General features: G+C 40.4%; 1 protein-coding gene across 1 annotated transcript in view; it reads right to left on the bottom strand.

Annotated features, from left to right (window-relative positions):
• Positions 1 to 15,866, bottom strand: part of KIF4A (kinesin family member 4A) — a 126,713-nt gene that overhangs the window by 76,927 nt on the left and 33,920 nt on the right. The window lies entirely within an intron of this gene.

The following is a 15,866-nucleotide window of genomic DNA, read 5'->3' as shown; positions in this document are numbered from 1 at the left end:
GTCTTCCAGTTAAGCAAAGTTCAAAGGACAAAGATGAATGCACAATTGAGTCTGTTGGCACTTCTTGCCCTTTCCCATGGAAACAAAGCAGAGAGACAGATAATGATCACCATGACAATAACCACTTGTATAGTTATTTACAAGTGGTTATATACATTATCACACTTTTAATATACATTATCACACTTAATGCTTAAATTAATGCTGTGAAATTACATTAAAAGCTATTTTTTATTATTATCATTATTTTAACTATCATTTTCAGTTTATTGATGACAGAACTAGCTCAAAGGTTAAATGACTTGTCTAAGGTCAAGTGGTACCACTAGCGGATAAGTGGTAGGCCTGAGATTCCGTCTCAGGATTGCAGTCAAATCCTATGCTCTTTCTATTATACCACAATGAAATACCTTTCCTCTTATTGCTTTAAATAGAGTAAAGGTTCTTTTCCACTTCTTAAATTCCAAGGTTTACTTTTTAAACATTATAATAATCTCTGAGGTCCCTTGAAAGCCCCTGACCCTCCCATGGTTATGTTTATCATGGAAAGTCTATGTAGTATAATGGTTAAGTGCATGGGCAATGGTCAGATAGACCTAGGTTCTAATCCTGGCTCTGTCACTGATTAGCTATGCGATTTTGGGTAAGCTCCTCTATAAAATGAGGCAAATCTACCCACCTCGTTAGGTTGTGGTAGGGAGTTAACAAGATACTTTGCACAAAACAAAGTTAAATGATATATAAATGGCATCATTATTGTTAGTGCTGTACTACTTTACTTATTCAGCTGTACTTTGGACTCCCTTATAACCTGAAACAATTATATCTACAAGATCCTGAACTCCAAAATTCCTCTCTGCATCCTACTACTATCCTTCCATTTCTTTCATGGATCCTGTTCTTCACCCTTATTGTGGCTACAAATTTACTGACGCTTTCTTTCTTCTTTCTTTTTTCTTTTTTCAGCTGCACCACGTAGCACGTGGGATCTGAATTTACCAACCAGGGATCGAACCCGTGCTCCCTGAAGTGGAAGCGCGGAGTCTTAACCATTGGACTGCCAGGGAAGTCCCTACTGACACTTTCTAATACTCCCAGTAGATCATCCTTCCTGGGCCTTAAACTACCTATTCCCTGCGGTCAATCATTTCAGTTATGTTTTCCCAAGCACTCAGTAGACCCATGACCTTCTGCCATTCCTACCATGTCAATTCCCAGGCCTAGGTTAAACCAACTGTGTGTGTGTGTGTGTGCGCGCGCGTGCGCACGTAAGTTTCTGAAAGTCACATAACGAAATAGACTGGATCCATCCATTATAAAACACGCTATCTGACCTTGGCTGAACCCTTGGCCAATAGACAATCTTCTCTTCTTCATTCTTCCTTCACCACAGCAGCTATTCTAAACACTCATCATTTCCAAGACTGGAAATCTACCTTCACTCTATTAGTAGATGATTTCAACAAATACATTATGGTGATCAATTATTCACAAGGGCTCCCTAACCTTCCCTCTCCTCACTTCACAGTCTTTCCTTTGCTGTTACTGATTCCTTTGTCCTTCTCCTTGTTTCAGAGGAGGAAATGACTACCTTTATTTTCCCTTCAGCCTCTGCCAGTGTTTCTATTCCCTCCATTTTCCCAGGGACCCTGGATCCTTCGATCTTCCGCCTCCTTCTTAGATCTTCAATTTATTTTTCCTTCATGAATTCCTTCTTTTCAGTCTATACACATGCTCAAATCTCCCCAACCTAAAACAAAAACAATTCCCTCAAGCAACTATCTCTTTCTTTTCCCTTTATTGCAAGTTGGAAGGGGTACCATTTTTCAGGGCCACTTAGCCCATCCAGGATGTGAAGGAGATCCTGCTGAGATTGATCAAACCTCACCAATGCCTGTACTAATCCTCATATTAGTTCACTCCTTTCTCTTCTTTCCCCCTTTTAGCCAAACAGAACATTGTGCCATCTTATTGGCCCATATCCCATCTAGGATGTGAAGGAGAGACTGCTGAGGTTTTTCAAACCTGCTGAGCAAAATGTCCATCTATAGTTCCACAGGAACAACAATAAAAGTCCAGATGAGCCTTGAGAAGAAATTATGGCTACTATGATCTAAGCAAGAAGCACAAACTTAAGGATAAAAAGGCTGATTTTTTTTTCTTCAAATGAGAGTTGGAGTTTTGGAATAGATAGGAGCAAGGGAAATGAATGTCCCTTTGGAAAGAAATCATCACAAAACAGCATTTGATTTCCTGTTATTACGAGAAAATTCTTGACATGGTTGGAGATTATATATCATAAAGACTGGGAAGAACATGTCTGCAGAGACTTAAAAGTTCTAATCAAGGATGGCTATGGAGAAAATGCCCAGATAAAATTATAAGACCAGAAGTTCCTCTTCTCTCTAAAAGATTGAGAACAGACCAAGTGAGGAGAGGATCAAGAATACTACTTAACAGCTTCGGGTATTTGTTCACTAGGGCAACAAATAAGTAATAAAGTAGAGATCTTAACTTTAAAAAGGGACTAGAACTTCACAAGTATCATGGAGGCACGTTACAATTGGTTTCACAACTAGAATAAAAGGGTATATTGGTAACAGGAGAGAAAAACGAGGCAGAAGAGAAACGAAGCAGCAGCTCTCAACTGGGGACAATTTTGCTTCCTGCAGGACATTTGGCAATATCTGGAGACATTTTGGTTGTCACAATCTGTGAGGTCAGGGGGAGTGCTACTGGCCTCTAGTGGGTAGAGGGCAAGGATACCACTAAACACCCTACAATGCCCTGGACAGTCCCTGCCCCCCAATATTGTTTGACCCAAAATGTCAATAGTGCCACAGCTGAGAAACCCTGCTCTACATGTGAAGAAAATATGTATGAGCCTAAGGCAAGTAGCACAGCCAAGAAAATTAGGGTGAAAAACATAAGTAATATGATAGTATAGATATGGTCTGCCTATCTAGAAGGGGAATGATCTATTACTGCACTAGATCACAAGACTTACAGGAGTAACTACTAAGAGGGGATACAGTGGAAAGGAACTTGATTGGGAGATAGAATCTTAGTTCAAACTCTGCCTCTCCCACTTATCAATGTGTGTGACCTTGGACAAGCCACTAAAACTTTCCTTTATCCATAAAACAGGTGTAATACATACCTTACCTCATGAGGCTATGATAAAAATCAAATGTGATCTATAAAGTGCTACCTACATGTAAGTTATTATTATTATTATTTTTAAAATTTTTATTTATTTACTTATTTTTATTTTTGGCTGTGTTGGGTCTTCGTTTCTGTGCGAGGGCCTTCTCTAGTTGCGGCAAGCAGGGGCCACTGTTCATTGCGGTGTGCGGGCCTTTCACTGTCACGGCCTCTCTTGTTGTGGGGCACGGGCTCCAGATGCGCAGGCTCAGTCGCTGTGGCTCACGGGCCCAGTTGCTTCGCGGCATGTGGGATCCTCCCAGACCAGGGCCCGAACCCATGTCCCCTGCACTGGCAGGCAGACTCTCAACCACTGCGCCACCAGGGAAGCCCAAGTTATTATTAATAGGATAGAGGAACTTAAATAATCTGGATATTTGCTAAGTTACATGACAGTGAAAGCAGAGCACCCAATAAATTCCTTATCTACTCTGATGACAATTTCTTCACCAAAAAGATACTGCAAGTGAAGAAGGAAATGGCAGTATCTTGAAGTTGGCCTTCAAGTTGACACACATGGAAGAACTGATTATGTAAGTAAAATGATGAGAATCTGGTTGTAGGGGACCGAGGTGCATGGTCAGACATCAGTATGCTAGATGGTAAGAAAACGTATCTCTAAAATTCAGGAAAAAAGATAGTTAAGTTTCTGGTACAGAAAGTCTAAAGAGGGAAAAGTATGAAAGGCTTTCAAAAAATAAAATTGTAATTATCTAGGCACATATTATTCCAATAAAAAATTGATATAGCTTCATAGGAACCAATGTAACAAATAAAATTATATACAAAAAGAACACAGAGAGCATTAGAGGAAATTCTGTTCAAACACAGGAAACTGACCACCAGCATTTCCTTCCCCCCTAAGATACCACTAAAAGGAATTTAAAAAGTAATAACCCGTAAGATCACAGAGCACAGGAGAGGAAATATCCATAGACAAGAGGTTTCAATGTGTTTTTAGAGAACAGGTAGAGAAGCAATAACTGACTCAGCAAGGTGGAGGAGCCTCAATCTAAAGTGCCTGCAGAGGGACAATAATGACCACGACAGTGATAATAACAGCTAAGTTTATATAGTGTTTACTATGAGCCAGATACTGTTCTAGGAACTTTATACTTATTACCTTACTTAATCCTCACAATAGTCCTATAAAGTATGCATCAAGTATGATTATGTCTGTTGACAGATATGAGAGCTGAGGCACAAAGAGATTAGGTAACTTGCCTAAGGTCACATAGCTAATAAGTGGCAGAGTCAGGATTCAGATGGAGGCAGTCTGGCTCCCAAGTCCATGATCTTAACCTCTATGCTCTATGGAAATGAGCAAATTTGCTCACTTAGAGGCACCAGGTACCTTGGAAAGAGGAGAGATTTGAGGCTGAAAAGATGGGGTTGGTAGAAAATATATTTAAAGAAAGCTTGAACTCTCACGTCGCCCCTCCAGAGCCATGTGACTACTGTGTCCCCCATTCTCAACCATTTCCAGTCTACTTAATGGGATAGTTTTTCCAATACCCACCCATTAAATGTTGGTATTCTCTTGGGACTGTCTTAGGCTCTTTGCTTACTATATATACTCTTCCTGGGCTATCTCATCCTTGCCTAGAGTTCCAATAAACACCTATATTAATGACTTCCTCAAATTCCCATCTCCAAACCAGACCTCTTTCCTACTGTCCAAAGCTATATTTTGTCTGCCTACTGAATAACCTCCAGTGGGCTGTGCCCACGTGGCATTGCATAACACAAACTTGAACAACACAGAATTCATCTTTCAGTGCAAATCTATTTCACTTCCAGCACTGTTCCTTTTCATTGTCTCACCACCTAACCAGTCATCCAACAAACAACAAACCTGTGACATCCTGGACTCTCCCTCTTTTCTCACCCCACACATCTGAGTCCTTATCATCATTTAGTGAATATGTTCAATATTCTAGGCACTGTGCTAGGCATTAGAGGTAGAAAGATGAATAAGTCACAATCCCTACTCTTGAGGAGTTAAAAATCTAAAGGGAGATAGACACACCAACAAAAAATAATTGCAAATATAATGTTAAAGGAAAAGGTAAGTATAGTAAAAATGGGTTCTCATAGGAGTGGGAATTGAAAATTTGAGCTGAACTGTGAAGAATGACTAGGACAATGCTGATGGAGGAGGGAAGAGTAGGAAAGAAGAATGTACAGTCATTCCAGGCAGAGAAGTAACATGTCAAGGCACATATTTGTGAGAGAGCATCATACATTTAGGAACTACAGGGAGTTCAACAGGAAAATAATGCAAGTTATGAGATAGAGAGTAACAAATAATGAGGCCAGAGGACAGTTAGGGACAGATCATAAAGAGCATGAAAGATATGTCATGCTCAGGTATTTGTGTTTATCCTGTAGGACAGTGGTTTTCAAATTGTGTTCCTCAGAACCTTAGGGATACTTTAGGGAACCACAAAAATACTGCAGAGTTTCTGCAACTGTAATTTGGATTTTGTTTTAAAAATTATTTCTATTGTGGTAAAATACATATAACATAAAATGTACCATTTTAACAGTTTTTAAGTGTATAGTTCAGTGGCATTAAGTACATTCACACTGTTGTGCAACCATCACCGCTATTTAACGTTATTTTAACTATTTTAAAAACTGCATTTAAGGGACTTCCCTGGTGGTCCAGTGGTAAAGAATCCGCCTTCCAACGCAGGGGACATGGGTTCGATCCCTGGTCGGGGAACTAAGATCCCACATGCCACAGGGCAACTAAGCCTGCACGCCACAACTAGTGAGCCCCCGTGCCTCAATCAGAGAGCCTGCCTGCTGCAAACTACAGAGCCCATGTGCTCTGGAGCCCACATGCCGCAGCTAGAGAGAGAAAAACCTGCACGCCACAACTAGAGAGAAGCCTGCGTGCCGCAACGAAGATCCCGCATGCTGCAACAAAAGATCCCGCATGCCACAACTAAGACCCGACGATGCAGCAAAGACAAAAAACAAAAAAACCCTATGTTGTTTTTTTAAAAAACCTGCATTTAAATGGCTCATTCCAATGTGCTATAAAGCAAATCTTTTTTTTTAATAGATCTTTATTGGAGTCTAATTGCTTCACAAAACTGTGTTAGAATCTACCGACACATTATCTTGCACAGCAAGGTTAATTAATTTTTCTGCAGTCTTTGAAAATACCTCTATTATTTGTACATATGTTTGAATTTTTTGCAAATGTGTAATTTAAGGTTGTGGCTTTGCACTAGACTTTTGCCCAGTTCACATGCACACTCACGGAAAACTGTACAGATAATTATACCACTGTAGCACATGAGCTTGTACTGAAACACCAGACAGAGGCAGTTACTCAATTCATGTGCTCATCACTGCGTCATAGTTGGTTGTGTGGTACCAAATGAATATGGAACTCAACATGTTATGATATACTATTAAAGATGGTTTCACAATCTAATTGTCCATTGATGGATGAATGAATAAAGAAAATGTGGTACACACAGAGAGAGAAATATTATTCAGCCACAAAAAGGAAGAAAATCCTGCCTTTTGCAACATAGATGGACCCTGAGGGTATCATGCTGAGTGAAATAAATCAGATGGAGAAAGACAAATACTGTGTGTCCTCACCTTATATGTGGAATTTAAAAAAAGCTGAACTCATAGAAAGAGAGTAGAATAGTGGCTGCCAGAGGCTGAGGGGTGGGGGAAATGGGAAGATGCTGGTCAAAGAGTACAAACATCCAGCTATTAGATGAATAACTTCTGGGTATCTCAAGTACAGCATGGTGACTATAATCAACAGTACTGTATTATGTACTTGATGGCTGTTAAGAGACTAAATCTTTTTTTTATTAAAAAAGTTTATTGAGATAACGTTGGTTTATATCATTATATGTTTCATGTGCACATTACATTTCTACTTCTATATGTCCTACAGTATGCTCACCACCAAAGTTTTAGTTTCCATCCATCACTATACAGTTGATTCCCTTTACCCATTTCATCTTTCCCCAACCCCTTCCCCTCTGGTAACCACTACTTTGTTCTAAGGGAGTAAAGCTTAAATGTTCTCACCACACACACACAAAAATGGTAATCATGTGAGGGGATGGAGATGTTAACCAACCTTATTGTGGTAACCATTTCGCAACATATACATGTGTCAAATCATCACATTGTACACCCTAAATGTAACATATGCTATATGTCAAGAATATCTCAATAAAGCTGGAAAAAAAAAGAAAATGTGATGGTGCATATGAAGCACTTAGCCAATGGCACTCAAAAAAAAAAAAGATGGTTTCAGTGCTTCTTGTAAGCTTTGTGTCTTGTTAGACATTTATAGCTATTACATAACATATTAGGAAATATATCGTTAGTGATCCAACATTGAATTTAAATGTCCTATCACTCCTCATTGAAGCTCCTAGATCAGTTTAATAATTGAAGAGATTGTAAAGTGGGCTGTTAAAAAATGTTTATAACTCATAATTATGTATTAGTATGAATCAGGATTTTCTTGATAATGTGTGACAAGAAAAAAATATAGAAAAAATAGATACAAAACCTTAAATAAGATTGTAGCTGTCATCCAGAATCCCCATCATGTTATATACTAAGAACTAAGAGTGTTCACTGGAGCTAGTGTGTAATAGCAAAAGTCTGGAACCAACCTAAATGTTTATCAATAGGGGAATGGTATAATAAATACAGTGGCATATCTATACAATATATGGACATGAAAAAGAATACAGTAGAGATGTATATACTGATATGGAACAATCTCCATAAATACAGGGTAGATTAGAACAGAGTGCATAGTATGCTTCCATTTATACAGAAAGAGAGAATGTCTAAAGACATAGACTAGGGATTTGGGGAAAGAGAAAAAGTTACTTTTCATTATACTGCATTAAAAAAAAACCTTTTTATTTTGAAATAATTATAGACTCACAGGAAGCTGCAAAGAAATGTACAGCAAGGTCTTGTGCACCATTCACCCAGCCTCCCCCAATGGTAACATCTCACATAACCAAAGTACACTATCAGAACCAGGAAATTAGCATTGGCACAATCCCCAGATGTTATTCAGATGTGACCAATTTTTACACATACTCTGTGTGTGTGTGCGTGTAGTTCTGTGTAATTTTATCACATGTATAACTTCATGTAATGATCACCAAAATCAAGATATAGAACTGTACTATCATCACAAGGCTCTCTTGTGCTGCCCTTTATAGGCACACCTACCTCTTCACCCTCCAATCCCTAACCCCTGGCAATCATTAAGCTTTCTCGCCTATAATTTTGTTATTTCAAGAATGTATAAACGGCATATACAGTATGTAACCTTTTGAGACTAGTCTTTTTTTTTTCACTCAGCATAATAATAATCCATCCAAGGAGCCTGTTTTAATAGTTCATTCCTTTTTACTGCTAAATAGTATTACATGGCATGGATGTACCACAGTTTGTTCAACCATTCATTCACCTGCTGGTGGACATCTGAGTTGTTTCCAGTTTTTGGTTATTACAAATAGAGCAGCTATGATGAACATCTGCGTACAGGTTTTTGTGTGAACATACACTTTTTCAGGAATAAATGTCCAATAGTGCAATGTATGAGAAATTCAATTTCACCACATTCTTGCCAGCATTTGGTATTGTTACTATTTCTTCTTTTAGCTATTCTGAGAGGTGTACAGTGAAATCTCCTTGTGGTTTTCACTTGTATTTCCTTAATGACTAAGGATGTTGAACATCTTTTCATGTGCTTATTGCCGTTTGTATATCCTCTTCAGTGAAATATCTGTTTGTGTCTTGCTCATTTTCTAGTTGGATTATTTTTTACTATTGAGTTTTGAGAGTTCTTCATATATTCTAGATACAAGTCCTTTGCTGGATGTACTGCATTTTTTTACCATGAAAAATTTTATGATATGCAATAGACAGAAAGAAATTGTTATCATAAAAATAGCTATAATAGGGGCTTCCCTGGTGGCGCAGTGGTTGAGAGTCTGCCTGCCAATGCAGGGGACACGGGTTCGAGCCCTGGTCTGGGAAGATCCCACATGCCGCGGAGCAACTGGGCCCGTGAGCCACAATTACTGAGCCTGCGCATCTGGAGCCTGTGCTCCGCAACAAGAGAGGCCGCGATAGTGAGAGGCCCGCGCACCGCAATGAAGAGTGGCCCCCGCTTGCCACAACTAGAGAAAGCCCTCGCACAGAAATGAAGACCCAACACAGCCATGGATAAATAAATAAATTAATTTTAAAAAAAAGACTATATAAATTAAAATCACAAGTTTAAAAAAAAAGCTATAATATTCTTATTGTTTGAAGATTGACCTACTCAATGTTATAAATTTGAACTTACAAAATAAATTTATGTGAATTTAAAATCTGTTTTTAAATTTATTTCAGCTGTTAGAATTTGTTTTAAGACTTCATTTTAAAAAGAGTTCCTCTGCTTTAAAAAGAAGGCAGATTAAAAACATCTATTGTAGATGATGGACACAAATGAAAGGTTTTAAAGAAGGAATAAACATGATCAAATTTAGATTTCAGAAATATTACTTTGGTAGTCATTTGGAAGGCAGATTTGGGAGTAAAAAACTGGTGTTTAAGAAACCAGTTAGGAGGTTATTTTTTTTTTTTTTGAGGAAAAGATGGACAATTCAATATATTCTGTTGGGGAAGATGGCTATCCATATGGAAAAACATAAAACTAAGTTGCTACCTCACACCACACGTAGTTATAAATTCCAGACAGATTTAAGACTTTTTTTAAAGAAGAAAACATAGGAGAAATGCCTTTATGTCTGTATGACTACACTGAAATTCTATTTATATAAAAAACCCAACACTTTATATGACAAAAGACATCATACACTTAGTAAAAAGATGTGCCACAGATGGGGACAAAATATTTGGAACTCATAAAACTGACCACTTATGTCCAGAATATATGAACTCCCTCTCCCAATTAATTTTCTAAAAAGTCAATAGAAAAAGAAGCAAAGTATTTGAGTTGGCAATTCACAGAATTTAACAGATAACAATATAGGACATATAAAACACAAATAAGTTTTTAGTATAAGTATGTCCTGTGTATCCTGTATTCCTAGTATATCCGTGTCCTGGGCTTCCTGTGGTTTATTTGGCAACTTTACTGAAAAGACAACCTTACTAGAAATCAAAACATACAAATTACAACAACAATAAAATTTTGCATCCATCAATTTAGCAAAAATGATCAAATTAATAATATTTGCTGGTGGGTGTGTAAAAGGATATAAACTCCTTAGAGAGGATTTTGCAATACCTACTAAAGTAAAAAACGTTCATTACAGTATGACCCAACAATTCTACTTCTGGGTGTCTATCAAGAAACTTTCTCATCAGTGCATAAAGAGACATGTACAAGGATGTAATTTTAATAGTTCAGTTGAGCGATCGCTAAGGACTGGAACCATGGGAGAGGAATGAAGGAGATAGAAGGTGTTTAAGACATAAATATGACATGACCAAGAGACCTTTTGGATGTGGGAGACGAGAAAGAAAGAGGATGAATACAACATGTACTCATATTCCAGGAATAAGGCAGATATTCATATATCCGGCCAGACAACAGTTATGGAACGCCTACTGTGTGTCAGACACAGTCTTAGCACAGGTGGCAAGAAAATACGAACTGGTCACTACCTTCAAGGAAATCAAAGTTTAATGAGAAAAAAAGACAAATATAATTACAGTGAAAAGGGAGAATGCTGTGAGACGTGGTAGGGTGACAACTGACTGGGAAGAGAGATAATCTTCTATATCATGATAAGGCTTTGGATTACAGGCTTTTAGGTAAATGCATTTGTCAAAATTCAGCTACAATACACTTAAAATTTGTGCTTTTCATTGTACATTTTACATTAAAAATCTAAAGAAATATTAAGCTCCAGTTAATAATATGTAAGCTTAAGAATTTGGGAGAAAGTGCACTAGTGTGTGCAATTTACTTTAAAAATGCGTTTTAAAAAAGAATGTGGATTAATGAGTGGATAAATGGACAGATATAAAGCAAATATAGTAAAATATTAATGGCGGAATCCAGATGCTAGGTGTAGGGATGTTCCTGTATAATCTTTCAACTTTGTTGTATCTTTGAAAATTTTCATAATAAAGCGTTAGGAAAAAAATACTATGGGAGCACCAACTGATGGAAAGACTTCAACCCAAAGTAGAGGTTTCATAGGTGGGTGACATCTGAACTGTGAACTGAAATATTAGTAGGCATTACCAGTCAGACCAAAAGGGAAAAAGAACTCAGGCATTCAATGAGGGCTAATGATGACATGTCAGGCACTATGCCAGGCCCCTGGGGTTCAAAGATGAATAAGACATAGTTCCCCCTTTTGATTAGCTTGCTGTCTACTGGGAGTCAGCCAGGCAAGGTGATGACTGTAGTACAGAGTTGGGGTAGTGTTAGTGTAGGAAAGAGGTAAGCACTAGATGAGGGAGGTGGGAGTGGAAGGAATTGGAGGGGGTCAAAGAACTGGAGGTGGTTCAAGGGGATGAAATTGGAGCTGAGTAGTGAAGGCCGAAATAGAATTAGCCACGTGAAGACAGAGGGAAGGCATTTATAGCAGAAGGAGCAAGATGTACAAAGACGCATAGACAAGCAAGAACATAGCACACTTAGTATGGCTAGGCAGATTCTGACAAAGGGCTGAGGAGAGGGGAAGCTAGCCAGGTAGGCAAGGCTAGAGCACAAAGGCCTTGCTAAGCAGCGTGGCACAAAGCGAGGAGCTCTGAAAAGAGCTCTAAGCAGGGATATCCCGTTTAGGGAGAACATGCTGCTGCTGGTTGGTAGATAACTTGAACAGGTGCCTGGCTGAAGATAAGGAATCCAGTTGGAAAGCATGCTATAAGCTAACGATGAAGGCCTGAACGAAGGTAGTGGTAGTAGGGTTAGAGAAAAGAAAGTGACTTGAGAGATGAGAAAGTAAGACTGACAGGACTTGGTGACTGATGGGATTGGGAAGAGGAGTCAGAGTGAAGGAAGAGTATGGAGTGATGCCCTGGTTTCTGGCTTGGGTGACTGGGGGAATGTTGATATTATTGAATACAGGTAATGGAGGGGCAGGTTTAACAGAGGCAGGGAAGGATGGGGAGTTCAGCTTCAGATACGTGGAATGGGAGGTACCTGTGGGACATTCACAAATTGCCCCACAGGCAACTACATTTATAGGCTGAAATGTAGATGCAAGATATGGGCAGGAGATAGAGGTTTGGGATCAGCAGCATATGGGTAGGAGCTATAAGCATCTAAGTGAGCGAGACCACTTAAGATGGTGCGGAGGGAGCAAGGTGATGGGCTTGAACAGCGGGAAGAGAAAGAAAAAAATCCCAGGACAGAACCTGGGCTATGTTTCAAGTATGTGTGGGTGGAATAAGAGGAGCCGGAGAAAGAGTCCTCAGAAAAGTAAGAGGAAACCCAGGAGAGGGTAGTGTCACAGATCCACGGGAGGAATGAGACTGTCCAGAAGAAGGGGCAGGGTGTCAGACACATTGGAGTCACCAAGTAAGAGGAGGACTGAAAATAGCCTAATGGATTCAGTTATTCAGGTCATTGGTTGATCTCGGCAGGGACAGTTTCAATGGGATGAGGATGGAGGGCTGCCAAAAAAGCAGAGTGAAAGGAAAAGGGAAAAGAGCAGTAGTATGAGGAGGATCAAGGATTTTGTTTGTTTTAAAATGGGAGAAACACATTGGTATGCTTCTATGCTGAGGGGGAAAAGCCAGTAGAGAGGGAAAGGTTAAAAACACAGGAGGAACAGGGGTGCTTGATGAAACCAGGTTTCTGAGGCAGTATGGAAAAGAAAAAACCCAGCATATACAACAGCACAGAGATCTGAAACAACAGTACTGTTTGGAAAGCAATGAGTAGACTGCTGTGGGTGGATCCCTGAAGTTTGTGGGGAAGTGTTGGGAGATGAAGCTGAAAATACAGAGGGGCCAGAAAATGACCAGAGAGCCCCCTGGTACTACAGAATTTTAGAGGAGAAGAAATACATTAGAAGATGAAATGGTTACAAAAGGTGACATCGAAAACCTCAAGACTTAAGTTGGACCTTGAAAGATGGCTATGTTGTAGATAGTTTGATGGGGGATGGGGAGAATGCCTTCATTCTGGAGAGAAGAGGAGACAGCTGTGATGAAAGTACACAGAAGCCAGAATTAGCAGGGCATGTTGTGGAGGCCATGTAGCTGGAGAGGAGAGTGTGGGCAGGAAAGCTGTGAAAGACAGCTGAGGAGGTAAATGGGATCAGGGTACAAAGGTTCTGGAAGGCCTAGCTACGGTTTTTCGACTTCATCCTATAAGCAGTGATGTGCCACTTAGTTTCTAAGCAGGGGAGGTGTCATGGACAAAGTGGTATTTTAAGAAGATTAACATGGCTATGGTATTTAGAAGGAATGCCTCCTAGGATTGAAAGTGTTAGGAGGCTCCTGACCAGGTGTGCTGGGTAAGGCACGGACTTTGCAGAGGCAGGAGGAACAGACTGCAAGTGGGTGAACCTCCACAATATTGCTAAGGAAGAACTAACAGCAGGTGATGGGTACTCATTCCTTGTCAAGGAAATGATGCTGAGTACAATAATTAGCATATTATTAGGAACAGAAAGAAGAAAAGCAAAAGAGACTGAAAAGGAATAGTTTGAGTTAAGAAAAGAACTAGGAAAGTGAACATTCACAAACCAGAAGAGTTTCAAGAAGGGTATGTTCAAGTGTCAATGCCACAAAGAAGTCAGGTAAGATGGACACTAAAAATAACCAATTCGTTTTGGTAATTAAGATATCAATGGTGGAGGAGACCTTCAAGATGGCAGAGGAGTAAGACTTGGAGATCACCTTCTTCCCCACAAATACATCAGAAATACATCTACATGTGGAACAACCCCTACAGAACACCTACTGAACGCTGGCAGAAGACCTCAGATCTCCCAAAAGGCAAGAAACTCCCCACATATCTGGGTAGGGCAAACGAAAAAAGAAAAAACAGAGACAAAAGAATAGGGATGGGACCTGCACCTCTGGAAGAGAGCTGTGAAGGAGGAAAAGTTTCCACACACTAGGAAGCCCCTTCACTGGTGGAGATGGGGGATGGGCGGGGGGGAAGCTTCAGAGCCACGGGGGAGAACACAGCAACAGGGGTGCAGAGGGCAAAGCAGAGAGATTCCTGCACAGAGCATCGGTGCCGACCAGAACTCAGCAGCCCGAGAGGTTTGTCTGCTCACCCGCCGGGATGGGTGGGGGCTGGGAGCTGAGGCTCAGGCTTCGGAGGTCAGACCCCAGGGAGAGGACTGGGGTTGGCTGCGTGAACACAGCCTGAAGGGGGCTAGTGCGCCACAGCTAGCCAGGAGGGAGTTCAGGAAAAAGTCTGGAACCGCCTAAGAGGCAAGACACCATTGTTTCGGGGTGAGCAAGGAGAGGGGATTCGGAGCACCACCTAAATGAGCCCCAGAAACGGGTGCAAGCCGCGGCTATCAGCGCGGACCCCAGAGAAGGGCATGAAACACTAAGGCTGCGACTGCAGCCACCAAGAAGCCTGTGTGCAAGCACAAGTCACTATCCACACCTCCACTCCCAGAAGCCTGTGCAGCCCGCCACTGCCAGGGTCCCCTGATCCAGGGACAACTTCCTCGGGAGAACACACGGCGTGCCTCAGGCTGTTGTAATGTCATGCTGGCCTCTGCCACCGCAGGCTCACCACGCATTCTGTACCCCTCCCTCCCCCCGGCCTGAGTGAGCCAGAGCCCCCGAATCAGCTGTTACTTTAACCATGTCCTGTCTGAGCGAAGAACAGACACCCTCAGGAGACGTACATGCAGAGGCGGGGCCAGATCCAAAGCTGTGCGAACAAAGAAGAGAAAGGGAAATCTCTCCCAGCAGCCTCAGGAGCAGTGGATTAAATCTCCACAATCTACTTGATGTACCCTGCATCTGTGGAATACCTGAATAGACAATGAATCATCCCAAAATTGAGGTGGTGGACTTTGGGAGCAACTGTAGATGTGGGGTTTGCTTTCTGCATCTAATTTATTTCTGGTTTTATGTTTACCTTAGTTTAGTATTTAGAGTTTATTATAATTGGTAGATTTGTTTATTGATTTGGTCGCTCTCTTATTTTTTTTATATACAGATATATATATATTTTTCCTTTTTCTCTTTTTGTGAGTGTGTATGTGTATGCTTCTTCGTGTGATTCTGTCTGTATAGCTTTGCTTTTACCATTTGTCCTAGGGTTCTGTCTGTCCGTTTTTGTTTGTTTTTTAGTATAGTTTTTAGTGCCTGTTATCATTGGTGGATTTGTTTTTTGGTTTGATTGCTCTCTTTCTTTCTTTCTTTTTTTATTACTTTTCAATTTTTAAAAAATAATTTTTAAAAATATTTTATTTTAATAACTTTCTTTTCCTCCCTCCCTTCCTTTCTTTTTTTCTCCCTTTTCTTCTGAGCCGTGTGGCTCACAGGGTATTGGTGCTCCGGCCGGGTGTCAGGCCTGTGCCTCTGAGGTGGGAGAGCCGAGTTCAGGACATTGGTCCATCAGACACCTACCGGCTCAATGTAATATCAAATGGCGAAAGCTCTCCCAGAGATCTCCACCTCAATGCTAA

The sequence above is a fragment of the Balaenoptera musculus genome, chromosome X (genome assembly GCF_009873245.2).
Source record: "Balaenoptera musculus isolate JJ_BM4_2016_0621 chromosome X, mBalMus1.pri.v3, whole genome shotgun sequence".
In the NCBI taxonomy this organism is placed as follows: domain Eukaryota; kingdom Metazoa; phylum Chordata; class Mammalia; order Artiodactyla; family Balaenopteridae; genus Balaenoptera; species Balaenoptera musculus.
This window is presented reverse-complemented; position numbering and strand designations above follow the sequence as displayed.